General features: G+C 44.5%; 1 protein-coding gene across 3 annotated transcripts in view; it reads right to left on the bottom strand.

Moving 5' to 3' along the window:
* RAP1GAP2 (RAP1 GTPase activating protein 2) overlaps positions 1 to 23,498 on the bottom strand; it is a 941,171-nt gene that overhangs the window by 66,813 nt on the left and 850,860 nt on the right. The gene's annotated exons all lie outside the window — the stretch shown is intronic.

Raw genomic sequence — 23,498 nt, 5'->3', positions numbered from 1 at the left:
GTACAGTGCAATACATAGTGGGAAAGTTAGGAGAAATAAAAGCATTCCTGCTTTTTAGTCTCTGCTTCAAAGTGGCGTTATTTTTTCATGGTAATCCCTGTCTAATCTTGTTTCAAGATAGGGATTTGCTTAAAAACCATGGATAATTGCATGGGAAAAGCTATATTCCACCTTTGACATGATGCCTTGTAAAGAGTAACGCAAAGCAATGCTGTGCACTGCTTTACTTTACTTTGAGGCGACCTTTAAGCAGAAAACAACTTTTGTGCTAGAAAGTAAATGAAAAAAAAAGATTTGCACAGATTTGCATCACTTTTGTATTACAAACCTAGCACAAAATGCTTGTAAATCTGGGGCTCAGTACATATAGCCTCCAGTCAAGATCAGCCTTTAAGGTTTCATACTCTGTGTGTTTATGTCATATAGCTCCTGTATATCCTTATATCGTGTTAAGTTAGCATAGGTACATTTGAGGTTTAAACGCCATTTTTCTTTCTTGCAACTTCTGCACACGACACTTAATTGTTGACTTAGCTTTCAACCTAGTAGTTTGCCGTGGTGTATGTGAGAATAATATGTTATTGCTCTGATATCAGCTTTGTTTAATAAACTATGTCTGCACGAAGAGTGCTGAAGTTTCAGGAGCAACACGATATGGAATTGTTATGAGGTCTGATCTCCACGCCTTCATAGTCATAACACAAGTGCAGCCTTTGCCAACTCTGGCTTCAGGCGGGATTGATATTGCTTTGCACGAGACACATAGAACACACTTGATGCGGTGCACATGCAGAGAGAGCTGGTGTATGCTGATGTGATTCCTTCATGCTAGGACACTAAGGTATGGGCCCGCCCTAAAACAACCCAAAGAGACCTTCTTAGCTAATAAAATAATATATGTGTTAGGGAGGGTGAGATATAAGTGTTGTTAACTCTTATCCAGTACAGCATGTTAACATGCTGTCACCATTCGCTTTTTATGTCTTAGTAACTATGCTGGTAATTTTGCTACTGATAATATGTATACTTGTATTATCTAAGATACTGCGCCTGAGAAGACGGCATTAGTAAATAAACATTTCAAATGCACATGTGTCTTCTTTACTCCATGTTCTGGTTTGTAATGATAATATAACGAAAGAGTGTTCATGAGTCCCACGTACCCTGAGGTATTGTAAGTTCATGTTCTGGTTTGTCTAAACATTGGGAGTTTGATATGTCCAATGAGACACTGTAGCTAGCTCGGTAAGGGGTGAGTTGGTTGCCAAGGTGAGTTTTGGGACACCCTAATTTGCCGAGGTTCCACTCCTCTGTGCACAGTTCTGTGTGAGAACAGAAACCCTGCGACATGGCGCCCAACGGTTTCGGTGGTCTTATATCATGACACTCGAGTAGTTTATCGTTCATACCTTTACCCCTTCACCTCCGTTTCCGGAAAGCGGGGTGTCGGTGAAACCTACCTATTTTTTAAAATAGGTCTTATTCAAGCTTGATTCTTTCTTAAACGGTTTCTTTGAATTACTACCCAGTTGTGCTACAAAGTATTCTTTGTGTTTTCTTGTTTCCAGTGTTGTCATGGCGGCGGTGGCTATTGCGCAGCATAGTCGCGTAGCAGTACGCAACCATCTTCAGACGTACCAAGTCCCGGTAGATGGGATGGCTGTGATTTTCGTGGTATGTGCAGATCCGGCGTTCCCTTACGAGTTGTTTTACTCTTGGGTTACGTTTCCGGCTGTGGACGCTAATACTGGTTTGTTCCACTCCTACACCGCCTCGGATGTCCCGGCTGAGTATACACCGTACAGGGCATTGGAAATACCTATTGATCATTGGCAGCATCGAGTTTGGTTTGATGGCGCCCTCCCCCACTCTTTGTCAGCTGCGAGGTTAGGTCCACTCTCAATTCCAGGTACAAATTGGCCTGCGTTGGGTGGCTTTACCCCGCACCCGAATCACGGCGCTTGTACCCTGCAGGAAATTCGTAGGCTGCATGTTGTTTCCATTTCCGTGATTCGTGCATTAGTGCAATACATCGGTCGCCACCTGCCTGGTGGTCTCCAGGGGGGTGCGGCCGTTCCCATGGATCGAGGCGGAATGCGTCTCAATCCAGTGATGGTTAATTCGGTTTTTGGTGCTCGTCCAGTTGACAACGATGACTTCCCATTCTGGCTAGCAGAGAAGTTTGATCAACTGGAGGCGGTTTTTCCGAATTCTACTCCTGCTGATAAGCATAGAATGTTAACGATTACTCTACCGAAGGATTTAACTCCTGAACTTGTTGACTGTGAAAGCTGGGGAAAAACATTTGCGGCAGTTTATACACGGTGCTTCGGCACCCCGTCTATGACTGCCCTGCCTGATATCATTAGACGTGTTCAGAATGATCACGGTCCAGAGGCAGCGGTTGAATTGGGTATGCGCCTGTGTGGTTCTTTTGAGATTGTATGTGATCTCATTCTCTCCAATGTTAAAGGAGATGCAGTTAACTTTCAGGTGTCGAATGCTTTGGCTGCTCTGCCCGATGCCGACAAACCCCGCCAGTTAGCAAAGATTGTGGTGGCCGCTTATAAGACAATTGGCCGCACAAGTAGAGGTCTGAAATATTTTCCAGTAAAGGAGAAAAAACAACCTCAGGGACAATCTGCAGTGACAGATGTCCAGCCCAAGTCCAAAAAACAAAATTGGCCTAAGAAACAGACACAGGGGAAGCAGAATAAACAGACTCAGGATTCTTTTCCTGCAGTACAAGCACCTGCGCCAACAGAAAAAGTTTATGATTTGCGCGATCGCGCGATGATTAAAACACCTGATCGATTTCAGGGTTCTGATCAACGCTCTCCTCGTTCCTTTCAGGAAACATCGGTCCCGAAGACCACTGGAGGAGGGGGTGGACGTGGACGTGGTGGCCAACAAGGACGTGGTCAGTCCCGCCAGACGGACGGCGCAGTGAAGCAGGAGGATTTACGCCTAAGCGTCCGCAGTTTGCGAAAAAGAAAGTCGCAGCCTTAACAGCGCATAGATATGCCACAGATAGTGAGAACGCGGCTTCGGAATCTGACGTGGGCTCTGACCTTGCTGGACAGAGCGGCGGAGATTACCATAGTCAGAGAGGCGCTCCGTCCACTACTGAAGGTGACAGCGACTGAAGTGTTTGTTGTCATAGAAACAGCCGATACGAGATTAGCTCCCCCTGAAAGACTTTTTGAAATTGTCCTGTTAATTGAAGGTGACATACAGCGTACTGTCAGAGGGGTATTTTGGGAGAACCTTTCGTCTACGTACGACATTTTGCTTTCCGAGGCTGACTGGCCCCCACCTTTTGTGCTCGCAGCGCCGCGAGAGGAGGAGGTAATCCTTCCCAGTTTCGCGCACACTGTCTCGACTGAGCATGCGCAGCATTTTGCAGAAGAGTGGGCTCGGGCTCTTGCACCGGCTCTGTACCGCAACCAATGTGGTTGGGATAAATTGTCTCCTTGCCACGAAATTCCTTTGCGGTCTGAGCCGCAGCCTCAGCCTCAATATCCCATACGGCGTGAAGCTAAAGCTGCCGTCGCAGAAATCCTTGAACAATTGGAATATCAAGGAGTTATTGAAACGTGTGTGTCACCGATGAATAATCCCCTTTTTACTGTGACCAAACCTGACGGATCATATCGTTTGGTATTGGATTACCGGCATTTGAACTCGCATTGCCGTAACTGTGCAGTACAGAATACTCACGGCTCTGCGCTAGTGGATAGTCTAGTGCGTAAGCGTTTCAAGACAACGCTTGACATATCCAACGGTTTTTATGCCCACAGACTGGATAGCTTTAGCTCCCAATGGACAAGTTTTACGTCCGCTGGTGTGCAAAAATGCTTCCGGCGACTCCCGATGGGCTACAAAAATAGTCCTGGTGTCTTCACCTCAAGAATAGTCACTCTATTGGAGAGTATCGATCCAGATGCATGTTCTTATGTGGATGACATTTATCTCACAGACGACGAAATTTGGATGCATCTGTGTCGAGTGATTTCAATAATTTGTAACTTTGCAGATATGGGTTACAAGTTTAATTTTGCAAAATCGCACATTGCAGAAAACACAGTGTTGTTCCTCGGCTATGAGCTGAACAATGAAGGTCGAGGATTGGCTCCTCACTTCCTGGAGAAATGCGCACAGTTGCGCGCTCCTACAACACTGAAAAAATTACAGTCTTTACTGGGCTTCTTGAATTTCGGCAGAACTTATGTTCCGGAATATGCCCAGCGTATCAAGCCTTTGTATGCTTTGATACAACCAACTTTTTCAAAATCATGCTGGCTGCCTGAGCATTCGGCCATTTTGCAATCTTTGCAGGCCGATCTGCTCGCATCTAAATACTTACTGACTCGTGATAACCACACCAACCTGGTGATAAGAATAATTCCAGGGGCGGTGGGTTTCACGTACCTGACTTTCAATGAAGGTGACACAGTACCTATTGCTTACAAGTCACACTTGTACACTTCGGCTGAATTGCGGTTTCCCACTGTGGAGAAAGTTTTAACTGCTGTACAGATGGCGATTCTTAAAGAACGAGCACTGTCGCAGGGGAAACGCATGTTAGTGGTAACACCCTGTCCTCATTTGGAGGCAGTCACGAAAGCCAGTGTACCAAATTCAAAAGCTTTGCACCCTCGGTGGATTCAGTGGGCTGCGTCATTGACATCCACGGATGTCACGTTTATTTTTGACGCCTCCTTACGGTCGCAAGAGTACTTGCAGTATGAATTCGTTCATCCTGCTCCTCTGGCTATGCGTCCTTTGGAGGACTTCCATTGCATCATTTACACTGATGGGTCGGCGCAGGTTGCGCATGGCTCTAAACATGCCTACGTTTCCGCATGTGCCATTGTGGTCGGTGCTGTGTTGAATGATGAGTTCATTTCCAGGGAAGTGCACACGTTGCCCCTGGGTGACTGCAACGCGCAATTAGCAGAGCTTCGTGCACTCTTACTAGCGTTAGAGTACGCGGATCCAAGTGTTACTACTCTGATTGTAAGTGATTCTTACTACTGTGTCCAGTCTTACAATGAAAACTTGTTCTTTTGGATTCAAAATGATTTTCATGATTCCAAGGGTAGCACAATAAAACACAAAATGATCTGGGTTCGAGTGGCAGAGCTTAAGGCTCTGTTGCCTCTCGTTTATGTGATTCATACTCTCGGTCATCAGCGTGTAGGAGTTCACGCTGTTGGCAACTCGCTTGCTGATGAAGCAGCGAAATCAGCAGTATCTACATACTTAGTTGCAGCGGTTACTAGGTCAAAAACCAAGATTGATAGCGACATCTTGGCAGCGATTGCTGCCTCTGAGAAGGGAAGTAAACATCCTGCGGGATTCCCTTCGAAGTACAAATACCACTTAAGTCCCGAAAAGGTTCCTTTTGTGACAATTCCTGATGTTGGGGAACGGCTGATTCCCAACTCGGATCGCAGAGCAGACTTGATTACAGCGGCACATGAAGGTGTGGCGTCTGCGCATGCGGGCGTCTCAGCCACTGTAACTCAATTACAACAACGTTTCTGGTGGCGGGGACTGTACAAACAGATGCGTGATTATGTCCTACTTTGTGACATATGCCAGCAGATTAAACCTTCGACTGCTACGCGTCCGCCACAGACTCAGTTGTACATTTCTAATAAAACGCTAGGTTGTGTTTATTTAGATCACTGCGGTCCTTTTTCATCTGATACTGCGTATAAATACATCTTAGTAGCAGTTGACTCATGCACACGCTTTGTGTGGGTTTGGCCACATCGCAGCGCTGATTCACGGACTGTCATTAGAGATTTGCGTGTCTTTATAGGGATTTTTGCCTGTGGTACCTTCCATTCGGATCAGGGTCCGGCTTTCGCCTCTAAGGCGTATAAGGATGCCATGACTTCGATGGGGGTCCAAGTCAAGTTTTCGTCACCCTACAGACCTGAGGGTAATAGTGTAGTTGAACGAATGAACCGTGATTTAAAGCAATCTTTGACAGCCCGAGTTATAGGCACTGGCAGAAACTGGCTGGCTCACCTCTATGGCGTGCAGCGTGCTCTTAATAATCTCCCTAGAAGGTCTCTGGGTGGGCGGACCCCATACGAAATGCTCTTTGGAATCAAGATGTACGTCCCTGACCTTGACGGTCTAGACTATGTGGTTCGCGCCACTTCCTTTGACGCAGATGAACATTGCAATGTTTTACAGAATCTACAAAAGACCAGAGATAGTCTTGCAAAGGAACATTTGCCCTCCACGTCGGATGATGCGTTGCAGATACCGGTAGTTGGCTGGCTACCCCAAGTTGGAGAACTGGTTCGGGAGAAGATCGATAACAAGAAAGAATTTGGTCCTTCCTATCGAGCTCCGGTTCCCGTCGTTGGAGTGAAGGGCACAAGAACAGTCATTTTACCACCACTTCCTGGACGTAAGGAAAACAGGTTTATTTCAATTGACAATGTCAAGATACACAGAGTGGCCGATTCTTCTTAGCATGACACCGGCTGTTTTCTGTCCTTCCATTGTGAGAAATTCAGTTATGCCTACTGCTTCTAATAATGAACCTGAAGTGGCCATCGAATTACCTGCTCTTTCCAGTCCTTTATTAAATAATTTACCTGGAACTAACATTGATGAGACAGACTATGCCTATCCCACTGATTTGTCCATACCTGACCTGCAAGCACGTTTAGCCACAGACTCCAGATTTTCTTTTGACTCTGTTTCTCTTGCCTCAAAGGAACCCTCTCGTGTTGCAGTTTATGCAAGCCTGTTTAAAAAACATTTTTTGATACCGCCTTGGACTTACATTTGGCTAGTCCTTGTTTCGATTTACCTTTTTATGTCAATTGGTTTTGTGTTTTATTTTTTTCGAATCATCAATGGACATTATGTCGAGGAAAGAACATGCATTACTCATTTAAATGGAACTTTGGCCCCACTTTCCTCTTCACATTCTACACACAGATTAAAAAGAGACTTGACTTTGGTTAACATCACAGCATGGCCTGTCCTTGATGGAATCGTGTGGGATGCAGTTCGGTTTCAGATTCATGGCCCCACGGAAGTCGTTAATGTTCCTAATGTACTTAGAGTGAATATGGGGGATGTGGTGAAACAAAACATTCGTTCTGATGACTGGGATGTTAATGCTGTGGAAAGTTTGTTTTCTGATTTAAAATACTATGCTGCCTTTGATGCTGAGGATTTATATTTAGAATCTGCTAATTATGGTGAATTGTTCTGTTACCAACATTATGGCAATCACTTTTTACACAAAACATCATCCCGAAGGGATGCTGTTAATTTTACTCAGTGGGAACATTGCCCAGCACCTACACAAGGGAGTTCAGAAACGTTTCTTAAAAAGTATACTTATTTCACTGACTTTAACCAGTCCAATCCCGAGTCCTTTTATTTTAAATTTCACAAACAGCCACTGTCCAAGGTTAGACTTACCGATACAAAATTGTTGTATTTGAAGGCCTTCCTAGATCAATTAGTTACTGGAGGCTATGAGCTATGGAAGGAAACAATAGACCTTAAATCGGTTTGGGGTTCAAGGGCCTGGCAGGTACAAGGCACTGAGGCTTTGCACCGTGCATGTCTCATCCCGAATCATATGTTGTTTTTAAATGAAACAATTTCCCAGACCACATGCTTTGGATTGGCTACATCTAAAAGGTTAAACACTCCGTCTTTCCCGGAGTTGGAGGAATATGATGGTTGGAGAAATTTTACTCAATTGTCAATTAGAGAATTACAGACTCTGCTTCTCAATTCCTCCTTTAACATTTCCAGTATGAATCCTAAGGGTTGGCTGCTTTGGCACCGTAGTGCAGATTCTTGTCAAAGTAGATTTTTAAATTTAACTGACGGTTTTAAGACTGTTAGATCTGATCCCCGGTTTGACTTAGGTCATACTGTCACCTCGTATTCCGTAGGCAAGTTGTGTCAAAATTGGCTGAAGCATTCAACTTTACCTGCGGTTAAGAATCACCTTTCCAAATTGCATGCGGAAGTGGATTTGAATGATTTCATTAAAGGCCCGGCTAGTGGCAGGTCGAAAAGGTGGTTATATGGGGTTTACAATGAAATTTGGAAGCTATCACAGATTGAGGCTGCTACACGCCTTAGGGCTATTGATCAGGCTAATCTTGAGAAAGTGCTTGCAGTTGTTGACAATAGCATTAATGTGCTTTCCTCTAGAATTTACACATTGGATAATATTGTGTCGTCAGTTGTCGATATTGTGCATGATGAAATATCTGTGTTATACCATGGTCAGAATCAATTACGATCAATCATGCAGTTTGCGTGGACCCTTCAAACTCTGAAAATGGGTAAAGTCCCCTGGGGTTACATGAACGTTTCTTCTTTATTTGCACCTTTTAATTTGACTGAGAAACAATGCTTGCTTTCAATGCGTGATGCTTCCTTTTCTATGTTACATATTGAGAGGTTAGAATCTTTACCTTTTTCCGTGGCAGAAGCCTCTGCTGCAACGTGGCTTATCCACGGTTTAATAACACTGCCTTTTGCTTTATATAAATTTTCAAATTGTATGAAATATGTGCCAATAGGTCGTTATGAACCTTTGGGTAGCGGTTTCCTTCATGAAGTCTGGTCACTCCCATACACGTACAGATGTTTTAAGGATGACCAGGAGGTTTATCTGAATGGGGAGGAGTGTACTGAGACGCCATATCATTCATTAATGTGTCGACACATACAGTTACACGGTTCATGCAACAAGGACAGGCCGAATATGGCTTGCGTTTTACAAGGCACGCCTGTTCCTGCTATCATCCCCACGTTTAAATTGTTAGAGAATGGAAGTTATTTAATGCTCAATAATGAAGACTGTTGTGGGTTAATTATAGGTATCCCTTTCATAGTTACAGTAAGTGAGCGGGTTATTTGCTGCAGAAATGTGCTTTACCCTCCCACACATGAACATAGAGATTCTTCCATCTGGCCAAGAATACCAACCTTGGGAGCAGAATTCAGCGGCATGGCAAGAATAAGAGCTCTTTTGTCCCAGAAAGAGGTGGCCTTGAGCTCGGCCCGTGAAACTTTCGTGCTTCACGTTGCTAACACCCGTACAGAAGTTCAGGCTCTATTGAATACTGATTTGCCTTTGCATTTCGGAGCAATGGTTCGTACTATCTTTAACGCATCCTCCACAAAGGGCCTATCACATTTTTTTAAAGTTGTTAGCAGTGGTCTCGTGACTTCCTTTGAGAAAATTTTTGGAGTCATCCCTGCTTTCTTCCATTCAATCTTTTCATCCTTGTTTGGAGGGTTCCCGTTTTTACTTGCAGTAGCGGCTGGCGCTCTGGTGGTTTTCTGTCTTTTTAAGTATGGATGCCCATCCTGTGCAAGACCACGCGCAACTGCTGCTGACGCGGTTTCGCAACCGCATGCTTGATTATTATGGCACACTGCCGTTGGCGACTTTGAGCACGACATTTGGATTATCTTTTCGATTCTCCTATTTCACCTGTGTCCAGCCTGTTTTTCACTGCCTGACCTGTGATTTCCAGTGGGCCATTGATTTGTGTCTCTGCGGACCGGTTTCTCCTGACGTCGATTTTAATCAACTGATGAGTCCTATCATTGCTCACGAGTTGGTTTGTTCTGACGAGAGGATTATGGCCTTAGCAGTGGCGCATGGACTAATTGGTCCCTGGGATGTGTTGTCGGCAGCACGGAATTTCTTGGAACTGAGTTTTCTTGAAAACCCACCGAGCTGTCCTCTGATGGTTATAGAGGATCCGGTGCTGGAAGAACACGTATGTTCCTTTCATCTTTTGAATTGGATGGCTGAACTGTTTTCGGATGAGGACAGTGACTTCCTATTGGAGGCTGTTGTTACTTACTTTTCATATACAGTTTTGTCATAGACACTGCTTCATATTGACTTGCTGATTTATAGCATATCGTTGACTTATTTGTCATGAATTTTTAATTTTGTCTTGCCTATTGGCTTGAGCCACGTTATATTTTTGGGCTATTTTTTAGCATTACCTTTTTGATCTTTAAATTCAATTCATGCTCGTTTACTGTTGAGTTCTGCTCTCATGAGATGGCACTTCTGTTATCATATTTTGTCCCTTCTCGGATCATGGGGGGGTGTCATATAGCTCCTGTATATCCTTATATCGTGTTAAGTTAGCATAGGTACATTTGAGGTTTAAACGCCATTTTTCTTTCTTGCAACTTCTGCACACGACACTTAATTGTTGACTTAGCTTTCAACCTAGTAGTTTGCCGTGGTGTATGTGAGAATAATATGTTATTGCTCTGATATCAGCTTTGTTTAATAAACTATGTCTGCACGAAGAGTGCTGAAGTTTCAGGAGCAACACGATATGGAATTGTTATGAGGTCTGATCTCCACGCCTTCATAGTCATAACACAAGTGCAGCCTTTGCCAACTCTGGCTTCAGGCGGGATTGATATTGCTTTGCACGAGACACATAGAACACACTTGATGCGGTGCACATGCAGAGAGAGCTGGTGTATGCTGATGTGATTCCTTCATGCTAGGACACTAAGGTATGGGCCCGCCCTAAAACAACCCAAAGAGACCTTCTTAGCTAATAAAATAATATATGTGTTAGGGAGGGTGAGATATAAGTGTTGTTAACTCTTATCCAGTACAGCATGTTAACATGCTGTCACCATTCGCTTTTTATGTCTTAGTAACTATGCTGGTAATTTTGCTACTGATAATATGTATACTTGTATTATCTAAGATACTGCGCCTGAGAAGACGGCATTAGTAAATAAACATTTCAAATGCACATGTGTCTTCTTTACTCCATGTTCTGGTTTGTAATGATAATATAACGAAAGAGTGTTCATGAGTCCCACGTACCCTGAGGTATTGTAAGTTCATGTTCTGGTTTGTCTAAACATTGGGAGTTTGATATGTCCAATGAGACACTGTAGCTAGCTCGGTAAGGGGTGAGTTGGTTGCTAAGGTAAGTTTTGGGACACGTTGGGCGCCATGTCGCAGGGTTTCTGTTCTCACACAGAACTGTGCACAGAGGAGTGGAACCTCGGCAAATTAGGGTGTCCCAAAACTCACCTTGGCAACCAACTCACCCCTTACCGAGCTAGCTACAGTGTCTCATTGGACATATCAAACTCCCAATGTTTAGACAAACCAGAACATGAACTTACAATACCTCAGGGTACGTGGGACTCATGAACACTCTTTCGTTATATTATCATTACAAACCAGAACATGGAGTAAAGAAGACACATGTGCATTTGAAATGTTTATTTACTAATGCTGTCTTCTCAGGCGCAGTATCTTAGATAATACAAGTATACATATTATCAGTAGCAAAATTACCAGCATAGTTACTAAGACATAAAAAGCGAATGGTGACAGCATGTTAACATGCTGTACTGGATAAGAGTTAACAACACTTATATCTCACCCTCCCTAACACATATATTATTTTATTAGCTAAGAAGGTCTCTTTGGGTTGTTTTAGGGCGGGCCCATACCTTAGTGTCCTAGCATGAAGGAATCACATCAGCATACACCAGCTCTCTCTGCATGTGCACCGCATCAAGTGTGTTCTATGTGTCTCGTGCAAAGCAATATCAATCCCGCCTGAAGCCAGAGTTGGCAAAGGCTGCACTTGTGTTATGACTATGAAGGCGTGGAGATCAGACCTCATAACAATTCCATATCGTGTTGCTCCTGAAACTTCAGCACTCTTCGTGCAGACATAGTTTATTAAACAAAGCTGATATCAGAGCAATAACATATTATTCTCACATACACCACGGCAAACTACTAGGTTGAAAGCTAAGTCAACAATTAAGTGTCGTGTGCAGAAGTTGCAAGAAAGAAAAATGGCGTTTAAACCTCAAATGTACCTATGCTAACTTAACACGATATAAGGATATACAGGAGCTATATGACACCCCCCCATGATCCGAGAACGGACAAAATATGATAACAGAAGTGCCATCTCATGAGAGCAGAACTCAACAGTAAACGAGCATGAATTGAATTTAAAGATCAAAAAGGTAATGCTAAAAAATAGCCCAAAAATATAACGTGGCTCAAGCCAATAGGCAAGACAAAATTAAAAATTCATGACAAATAAGTCAACGATATGCTATAAATCAGCAAGTCAATATGAAGCAGAGTCTATGACAAAACTGTATATGAAAAGTAAGTAACAACAGCCTCCAATAGGAAGTCACTGTCCTCATCCGAAAACAGTTCAGCCATCCAATTCAAAAGATGAAAGGAACATACGTGTTCTTCCAGCACCGGATCCTCTATAACCATCAGAGGACAGCTCGGTGGGTTTTCAAGAAAACTCAGTTCCAAGAAATTCCGTGCTGCCGACAACACATCCCAGGGACCAATTAGTCCATGCGCCACTGCTAAGGCCATAATCCTCTCGTCAGAACAAACCAACTCGTGAGCAATGATAGGACTCATCAGTTGATTAAAATCGACGTCAGGAGAAACCGGTCCGCAGAGACACAAATCAATGGCCCACTGGAAATCACAGGTCAGGCAGTGAAAAACAGGCTGGACACAGGTGAAATAGGAGAATCGAAAAGATAATCCAAATGCCGTGCTCAAAGTCGCCAACAGCAGTGTGCCATAATAATCAAGCATGCGGTTGCGAAACCGCGTCAGCAGCAGTTGCGCGTGGTCTTGCACAGGATGGGCATCCATACTTAAAAAGACAGAAAACCACCAGAGCGCCAGCCGCTACTGCAAGTAAAAACGGGAACCCTCCAAACAAGGATGAAAAGATTGAATGGAAGAAAGCAGGGATGACTCCAAAAATTTTCTCAAAGGAAGTCACGAGACCACTGCTAACAACTTTAAAAAAATGTGATAGGCCCTTTGTGGAGGATGCGTTAAAGATAGTACGAACCATTGCTCCGAAATGCAAAGGCAAATCAGTATTCAATAGAGCCTGAACTTCTGTACGGGTGTTAGCAACGTGAAGCACGAAAGTTTCACGGGCCGAGCTCAAGGCCACCTCTTTCTGGGACAAAAGAGCTCTTATTCTTGCCATGCCGCTGAATTCTGCTCCCAAGGTTGGTATTCTTGGCCAGATGGAAGAATCTCTATGTTCATGTGTGGGAGGGTGAAGCACATTTCTGCAGCAAATAACCCGCTCACTTACTGTAACTATGAAAGGGATACCTATAATTAACCCACAACAGTCTTCATTATTGAGCATTAAATAACTTCCATTCTCTAACAATTTAAACGTGGGGATGATAGCAGGAACAGGCGTGCCTTGTAAAACGCAAGCCATATTCGGCCTGTCCTTGTTGCATGAACCGTGTAACTGTATGTGTCGACACATTAATGAATGATCTGGCGTCTCAGTACACTCCTCCCCATTCAGATAAACCTCCTGGTCATCCTTAAAACATCTGTACGTGTATGGGAGTGACCAGACTTCATGAAGGAAACCGCTACCCAAAGGTTCATAACGACCTATTGGCACATATTTCATACAATTTGAAAATTTATATAAAGCAAAAGGCAGTGTTATTAAACCGTGGATAAGCCACGTTGCAGCAGAGGCTTCTGCCACGGAAAAAGGTAAAGATTCTAACCTCTCAATATGTAACATAGAAAAGGAAGTATCACGCATTGAAAGCAAGCGTTGTTTCTCAGTCAAATTAAAAGGTGCAAATAAAGAAGAAACGTTCATGTAACCCCAGGGGACTTTACCCATTTTCAGAGTTTGAAGGGTCCACGCAAACTGCATGATTGATCGTAATTGATTCTGACCATGGTATAACACAGATATTTCATCATGCACAATATCGACAACTGACGACACAATATTATCCAATGTGTAAATTCTAGAGGAAAGCACATTAATGCTATTGTCAACAACTGCAAGCACTTTCTCAAGATTAGCCTGATCAATAGCCCTAAGGCGTGTAGCAGCCTCAATCTGTGATAGCTTCCAAATTTCATTGTAAACCCCATATAACCACCTTTTCGACCTGCCACTAGCCGGGCCTTTAATGAAATCATTCAAATCCACTTCCGCATGCAATTTGGAAAGGTGATTCTTAACCGCAGGTAAAGTTGAATGCTTCAGCCAATTTTGACACAACTTGCCTACGGAATACGAGGTGACAGTATGACCTAAGTCAAACCGGGGATCAGATCTAACAGTCTTAAAACCGTCAGTTAAATTTAAAAATCTACTTTGACAAGAATCTGCACTACGGTGCCAAAGCAGCCAACCCTTAGGATTCATACTGGAAATGTTAAAGGAGGAATTGAGAAGCAGAGTCTGTAATTCTCTAATTGACAATTGAGTAAAATTTCTCCAACCATCATATTCCTCCAACTCCGGGAAAGACGGAGTGTTTAACCTTTTAGATGTAGCCAATCCAAAGCATGTGGTCTGGGAAATTGTTTCATTTAAAAACAACATATGATTCTGGATGAGACATGCACGGTGCAAAGCCTCAGTGCCTTGTACCTGCCAGGCCCTTGAACCCCAAACCGATTTAAGGTCTATTGTTTCCTTCCATAGCTCATAGCCTCCAGTAACTAATTGATCTAGGAAGGCCTTCGAATACAACAATTTTGTATCGGTAAGTCTAACCTTGGACAGTGGCTGTTTGTGAAATTTAAAATAAAAGGACTCGGGATTGGACTGGTTAAAGTCAGTGAAATAAGTATACTTTTTAAGAAACGTTTCTGAACTCCCTTGTGTAGGTGCTGGGCAATGTTCCCACTGAGTAAAATTAACAGCATCCCTTCGGGATGATGTTTTGTGTAAAAAGTGATTGCCATAATGTTGGTAACAGAACAATTCACCATAATTAGCAGATTCTAAATATAAATCCTCAGCATCAAAGGCAGCATAGTATTTTAAATCAGAAAACAAACTTTCCACAGCATTAACATCCCAGTCATCAGAACGAATGTTTTGTTTCACCACATCCCCCATATTCACTCTAAGTACATTAGGAACATTAACGACTTCCGTGGGGCCATGAATCTGAAACCGAACTGCATCCCACACGATTCCATCAAGGACAGGCCATGCTGTGATGTTAACCAAAGTCAAGTCTCTTTTTAATCTGTGTGTAGAATGTGAAGAGGAAAGTGGGGCCAAAGTTCCATTTAAATGAGTAATGCATGTTCTTTCCTCGACATAATGTCCATTGATGATTCGAAAAAAATAAAACACAAAACCAATTGACATAAAAAGGTAAATCGAAACAAGGACTAGCCAAATGTAAGTCCAAGGCGGTATCAAAAAATGTTTTTTAAACAGGCTTGCATAAACTGCAACACGAGAGGGTTCCTTTGAGGCAAGAGAAACAGAGTCAAAAGAAAATCTGGAGTCTGTGGCTAAACGTGCTTGCAGGTCAGGTATGGACAAATCAGTGGGATAGGCATAGTCTGTCTCATCAATGTTAGTTCCAGGTAAATTATTTAATAAAGGACTGGAAAGAGCAGGTAATTCGATGGCCACTTCAGGTTCATTATTAGAAGCAGTAGGCATAACTGAATTTCTCACAATGGAAGGACAGGAAACAGCCGGTGTCATGCTAAGAAGAATCGGCCACTCTGTGTATCTTGACATTGTCAATTGAAATAAACCTGTTTTCCTTACGTCCAGGAAGTGGTGGTAAAATGACTGTTCTTGTGCCCTTCACTCCAACGACGGGAACCGGAGCTCGATAGGAAGGACCAAATTCTTTCTTGTTATCGATCTTCTCCCGAACCAGTTCTCCAACTTGGGGTAGCCAGCCAACTACCGGGATCTGCAACGCATCATCCGACGTGGAGGGCAAATGTTCCTTTGCAAGACTATCTCTGGTCTTTTGTAGATTCTGTAAAACATTGCAATGTTCATCTGCGTCAAAGGAAGTGGCGCGAACCACATAGTCTAGACCGTCAAGGTCAGGGACGTACATCTTGATTCCAAAGAGCATTTCGTATGGGGTCCGCCCACCCAGAGACCTTCTAGGGAGATTATTAAGAGCACGCTGCACGCCATAGAGGTGAGCCAGCCAGTTTCTGCCAGTGCCTATAACTCGGGCTGTCAAAGATTGCTTTAAATCACGGTTCATTCGTTCAACTACACTATTACCCTCAGGTCTGTAGGGTGACGAAAACTTGACTTGGACCCCCATCGAAGTCATGGCATCCTTATACGCCTTAGAGGCGAAAGCCGGACCCTGATCCGAATGGAAGGTACCACAGGCAAAAATCCCCATAAAGACACGCAAATCTCTAATGACAGTCCGTGAATCAGCGCTGCGATGTGGCCAAACCCACACAAAGCGTGTGCATGAGTCAACTGCTACTAAGATGTATTTATACGCAGTATCAGATGAAAAAGGACCGCAGTGATCTAAATAAACACAACCTAGCGGTTTATTAGAAATGTACAACTGAGTCTGTGGCGGACGCGTAGCAGTTGAAGGTTTAATCTGCTGGCATATGTCACAAAGTAGGACACAATCACGCGTCTGTTTGTACAGTCCCCGCCACCAGAAACGTTGTTGTAATTGAGTTACAGTGGCTGAGACGCCCGCATGTGCAGACGCCACACCTTCATGTGCCGCTGTAATCAAGTCTGCTCTGCGATCCGAGTTGGGAATCAGCCGTTCCCCAACATCAGGAATTGTCACAAAAGGAACCTTTTCGGGACTTAAGTGGTATTTGTACTTCGAAGGGAATCCCGCAGGATGTTTACTTCCCTTCTCAGAGGCAGCAATCGCTGCCAAGATGTCGCTATCAATCTTGGTTTTTGACCTAGTAACCGCTGCAACTAAGTATGTAGATACTGCTGATTTCGCTGCTTCATCAGCAAGCGAGTTGCCAACAGCGTGAACTCCTACACGCTGATGACCGAGAGTATGAATCACATAAACGAGAGGCAACAGAGCCTTAAGCTCTGCCACTCGAACCCAGATCATTTTGTGTTTTATTGTGCTACCCTTGGAATCATGAAAATCATTTTGAATCCAAAAGAACAAGTTTTCATTGTAAGACTGGACACAGTAGTAAGAATCACTTACAATCAGAGTAGTAACACTTGGATCCGCGTACTCTAACGCTAGTAAGAGTGCACGAAGCTCTGCTAATTGCGCGGTGCAGTCACCCAGGGGCAACGTGTGCACTTCCCTGGAAATGAACTCATCATTCAACACAGCACCGACCACAATGGCACATGCGGAAACGTAGGCATGTTTAGAGCCATGCGCAACCTGCGCCGACCCATCAGTGTAAATGATGCAATGGAAGTCCTCCAAAGGACACATAGCCAGAGGAGCAGGATGAACGAATTCATACTGCAAGTACTCTTGCGACCGTAAGGAGGCGTCAAAAATAAACGTGACATCCGTGGATGTCAATGACGCAGCCCACTGAATCCACCGAGGGTGCAAAGCTTTTGAATTTGGTACACTGGCTTTCGTGACTGCCTCCAAATGAGGACAGGGTGTTACCACTAACATGCGTTTCCCCTGCGACAGTGCTCGTTCTTTAAGAATCGCCATCTGTACAGCAGTTAAAACTTTCTCCACAGTGGGAAACCGCAATTCAGCCGAAGTGTACAAGTGTGACTTGTAAGCAATAGGTACTGTGTCACCTTCATTGAAAGTCAGGTACGTGAAACCCACCGCCCCTGGAATTATTCTTATCACCAGGTTGGTGTGGTTATCACGAGTCAGTAAGTATTTAGATGCAAGCAGATCGGCCTGCAAAGATTGCAAAATGGCCGAATGCTCAGGCAGCCAGCATGATTTTGAAAAAGTTGGTTGTATCAAAGCATACAAAGGCTTGATACGCTGGGCATATTCCGGAACATAAGTTCTGCCGAAATTCAAGAAGCCCAGTAAAGACTGTAATTTTTTCAGTGTTGTAGGAGCGCGCAACTGTGCGCATTTCTCCAGGAAGTGAGGAGCCAATCCTCGACCTTCATTGTTCAGCTCATAGCCGAGGAACAACACTGTGTTTTCTGCAATGTGCGATTTTGCAAAATTAAACTTGTAACCCATATCTGCAAAGTTACAAATTATTGAATTCACTCGACACAGATGCATCCAAATTTCGTCGTCTGTGAGATAAATGTCATCCACATAAGAACATGCATCTGGATCGATACTCTCCAATAGAGTGACTATTCTTGAGGTGAAGACACCAGGACTATTTTTGTAGCCCATCGGGAGTCGCCGGAAGCATTTTTGCACACCAGCGGACGTAAAACTTGTCCATTGGGAGCTAAAGCTATCCAGTCTGTGGGCATAAAAACCGTTGGATATGTCAAGCGTTGTCTTGAAACGCTTACGCACTAGACTATCCACTAGCGCAGAGCCGTGAGTATTCTGTACTGCACAGTTACGGCAATGCGAGTTCAAATGCCGGTAATCCAATACCAAACGATATGATCCGTCAGGTTTGGTCACAGTAAAAAGGGGATTATTCATCGGTGACACACACGTTTCAATAACTCCTTGATATTCCAATTGTTCAAGGATTTCTGCGACGGCAGCTTTAGCTTCACGCCGTATGGGATATTGAGGCTGAGGCTGCGGCTCAGACCGCAAAGGAATTTCGTGGCAAGGAGACAATTTATCCCAACCACATTGGTTGCGGTACAGAGCCGGTGCAAGAGCCCGAGCCCACTCTTCTGCAAAATGCTGCGCATGCTCAGTCGAGACAGTGTGCGCGAAACTGGGAAGGATTACCTCCTCCCCTCGCGGCGCTGCGAGCACAAAAGGTGGGGGCCAGTCAGCCTCGGAAAGCAAAATGTCGTACGTAGACGAAAGGTTCTCCCAAAATACCCCTCTGACAGTACGCTGTATGTCACCTTCAATTAACAGGACAATTTCAAAAAGTCTTTCAGGGGGAGCTAATCTCGTATCGGCTGTTTCTATGACAACAAACACTTCAGTCGCTGTCACCTTCAGTAGTGGACGGAGCGCCTCTCTGACTATGGTAATCTCCGCCGCGCTGTCCAGCAAGGTCAGAGCCCACGTCAGATTCCGAAGCCGCGTTCTCACTATCTGTGGCATATCTATGCGCTGTTAAGGCTGCGACTTTCTTTTTCGCAAACTGCGGACGCTTAGGCGTAGAATCCTCCTGCTTCACTGCGCCGTCCGTCTGGCGGGACTGACCACGTCCTTGTTGGCCACCACGTCCATGTCCACCTCCTCCTCCAGTGGTCTTCGGGACCGATGTTTCCTGAAAGGAACGAGGAGAGCGTTGATCAGAACCCTGAAATCGATCAGGTGATTTAATCATCGCGCGATCGCGCAAATCATAAACTTTTTCTGTTGGCGCAGGTGCTTCTACTGCAGGAAAAGAATCCTGAGTCTGTTTATTCTGCTTCCCCTGTGTCTGTTTCTTAGGCCAATTTTGTTTTTTGGACTTGGGCTGGACATCTGTCACTGCAGATTGTCCCTGAGGTTGTTTTTTCTCCTTTACTGGAAAATATTTCAGACCTCTACTTGTGCGGCCAATTGTCTTATAAGCGGCCACCACAATCTTTGCTAACTGGCGGGGTTTGTCGGCATCGGGCAGAGCAGCCAAAGCATTCGACACCTGAAAGTTAACTGCATCTCCTTTAACATTGGAGAGAATGAGATCACATACAATCTCAAAAGAACCACACAGGCGCATACCCAATTCAACCGCTGCCTCTGGACCGTGATCATTCTGAACACGTCTAATGATATCAGGCAGGGCAGTCATAGACGGGGTGCCGAAGCACCGTGTATAAACTGCCGCAAATGTTTTTCCCCAGCTTTCACAGTCAACAAGTTCAGGAGTTAAATCCTTCGGTAGAGTAATCGTTAACATTCTATGCTTATCAGCAGGAGTAGAATTCGGAAAAACCGCCTCCAGTTGATCAAACTTCTCTGCTAGCCAGAATGGGAAGTCATCGTTGTCAACTGGACGAGCACCAAAAACCGAATTAACCATCACTGGATAGAGACGCATTCCGCCTCGATCCATGGGAACGGCCGCACCCCCCTGGAGACCACCAGGCAGGTGGCGACCGATGTATTGCACTAATGCACAAATCACGGAAATGGAAACAACATGCAGCCTACGAATTTCCTGCAGGGTACAAGCGCCGTGATTCGGGTGCGGGGTAAAGCCACCCAACGCAGGCCAATTTGTACCTGGAATTGAGAGTGGACCTAACCTCGCAGCTGACAAAGAGTGGGGGAGGGCGCCATCAAACCAAACTCGATGCTGCCAATGATCAATAGGTATTTCCAATGCCCTGTACGGTGTATACTCAGCCGGGACATCCGAGGCGGTGTAGGAGTGGAACAAACCAGTATTAGCGTCCACAGCCGGAAACGTAACCCAAGAGTAAAACAACTCGTAAGGGAACGCCGGATCTGCACATACCACGAAAATGACAGCCATCCCATCTACCGGGACTTGGTACGTCTGAAGATGGTTGCGTACTGCTACGCGACTATGCTGCGCAATAGCCACCGCCGCCATGACAACACTGGAAACAAGAAAACACAAAGAATACTTTGTAGCACAACTGGGTAGTAATTCAAAGAAACCGTTTAAGAAAGAATCAAGCTTGAATAAGACCTATTTTAAAAAATAGGCAGGTTTCACCGACACCCCGCTTTCCGGAAACGGAGGTGAAGGGGTAAAGGTATGAACGATAAACTACTCGAGTGTCATGATATAAGACCACCGAAACCGTTAGTGGCACCGTCATATGGATCATGCAAGTTTACATTATAAATATCAGCACAAAATTGGCACTGAATGAAAATGTACATACACAGTGGATGATGTTGCCTAATATGCTTTATAGCAGAGTGTGTGGGCGTATAGTTAGCAGCATCATTTTGGGAAACACTATTTATTTTGGTACCCAACAGTTTTGCTAGCTAGGCATGTCCTCAGCAGGCCCACATCTCCATCAATCACAAGTCAGTCATTATCAGTGTCTTCAAGAAATCGTCCGGTGCTTCTAGTAGGTAGAGCAGCCACCAATCACTCCATAAAAGGAGATCCTCTAAGATCAGAACCAAAACCCTTGAATGCCTTAAAACAACAGTCCAAGAGTCAGTCGATGTTGATATAGAGCGATTTCATGTTGTTTTGATTTGCCAACATGTGTTCATCTTTTACAGACTTCATCAGGACTAGATATCATACATAAATTAATAATCGATATGAATATCGTAATGTAGATTTTTCAACTTTTTACAATTATACACATACCTTTAAATACAACACCATTGTGTAGCATTTATTATTACTATTACAAACATACCAAACTTGACCACGCTGTTCCTCTCATATCAGGAATTACCACTGTAATACTTATCAGGGAACCTCCAATGCATTACTATGGGAGGGCAGCCTCACATTAGTGAGCAACCAAAATGGCTGTTTGTCACTACCAGGACATGTCACACACTTAAGGTACATGTCCTACCCTTCACCTACAAAGCACCCTGCCCATACGGCTAGCTAGGGCCTAACTTAGGGGTGACTGATATGTAGTAAAAGGGGGGGTCACAGACATGGCACACACTTTAGGCGCCACGTCACAGCAGCAGTAACACTGTGCGCATAGGCCCTGCAATGGCAGAGGCCTGGGATAGGTTTTAAAGGCTAGTTTGGTGGGTGGCACAATCAGCGCTGCAAGCCCACCAGTAGCATTTAATATACCAGCCCTGTGTATATGAGATACCACTTTACAAGGGACTGACAGGTACATTAAATAGGCCAAACAGGTGTAGACCAATCTTTTCCATATTTTCCACGGACAGCACATGCACTTTACACTGGACAGCAGTGCTAAAGTGCCCTGAGTCCTAAAACCGCCAAAACCATATCAGAAGAAAGGCTAGGAGAAAGGCAAAAAGTTTAGGGATGACCCTGTAAAAAGGGCCAAGTCCAGCATGTACCTAAACTAGGTAACCAGGTTCTTGGATTTCGGTTATTTTGATATTGTTTTGTTTAATGAATTAAGCTCTATTTTTCTAAACTAAAGTGGTGTTTTCACAGTTTTATTGTAATATGTGCTGCACAAATCCTTTACACATTGCATTTTAAGTTAAGCCTGACTTCTCAATGCAAAGCTACCAGACGGTGAGCACAGGTTAATTTAATGTAACTTACCCTGACTAGAGTGGTGGTCCCTACTTGGACAGGGTGCATACCTCTGCCAACTAGAGACACCATTTATAACACAACTTTTTCCCAAAGTCAGATTTAAGGTGACATGCACACAGGTGGCTACCCTAGAGGTTGCCCACCTTGTTGCTTCATCCTTTCCTGTGCCCTGGCTGCTGCTGCAACATTCAAGAGAGGAATCTGACCCCCTGCCAGAAGGTGTGAACACTCCCAGGAATTGGAAACAAAATCCTGGGAAGGAGGTGACACCTCCTTCCCTGACAGGAACGTTATTGAAGTGGCACATCAAGGTGGTGAGCTTCAAAGCTTTCACCGCCTCTGATATGCAACCAGGCTGACTCCCAAAGGAGGTAACAGCCCTTCCCTTGCCCCAAGGCACATTTCCACCAAGGCAGACATGAATATTAGATATTTAGGAGGTATATAGAAGATTACCCACTGAGGCTAGTAGGCCATTGGCTACTTGCACCCACACCCCTAATGCTCCTACATTTGGCATCCCTGGCACCAAAACCTCAGATCAGAAAGGTGTGGTGCAGCGGACAGAGTGGCTGACTCCGGAGCGTGGGGCTCAGAGTTCAATCCCTGGCGTTAGCAGAGCTCAGATCAGCATCATGACATTCTGGGAAATAGCTCATTTAATCTCCCGGAGGACCCCCAGTGCCTGGATACCCTTAGTGGTGATAAGTCATGCTTTACAAATCTGGAATGAATGAACTTGTACTAAAGAACAAAGAAGAGACCCGAGTCTGCTACTTTGGGACCTGCACAAAGCAAAGGTGCAATACCCTTAACCTGTGGCAACCACCCTGCAACTGCATGATTGGGACCAGAGACCAGCTCCAAAGTCATAAGGAACTTCTATGAGCACCAAAGGCAACTCCAGAACTTCCTTAGCCTAGTGGTACTAGTCTCTTGCAACCCGCAGGTAAAAGCACACTCCTAGAACCAAAGAATTACTGCCCATCAGGCCTGCAGAGAGATCACCCTAAAGTAAATGGTCTGGTGCCTTGTGGAAAACGTAGTCCTGACTTCCCGCAAGTTTCAGGTGGCTACCATTTTCCCAAGGACTCCAGGATGTCAAACTAATCCAAGACTGAGCTTGCTGCTGCCAAGGATCGTTGGTGATAAGTCCAGCTACCACTACCTTTGTTCGATGCGGTTCTTGGTGGGAACTCCCCAGCACCTTCACCTGGTCACCTCAGTTGAGTTGTTGAGTTTTCGCATCTGTTTCCAGCACTATCTCAGCAGTAAAAGTAGCATCCCTATAGCACCTGCTTCAGCATCAAAGGCAGCCAGAACAACTGTGCAC

Source organism: Lissotriton helveticus, chromosome 3_1 (genome assembly GCF_964261635.1).
Source record: "Lissotriton helveticus chromosome 3_1, aLisHel1.1, whole genome shotgun sequence".
Lineage (NCBI taxonomy): Eukaryota > Metazoa > Chordata > Amphibia > Caudata > Salamandridae > Lissotriton > Lissotriton helveticus.
This window is presented reverse-complemented; position numbering and strand designations above follow the sequence as displayed.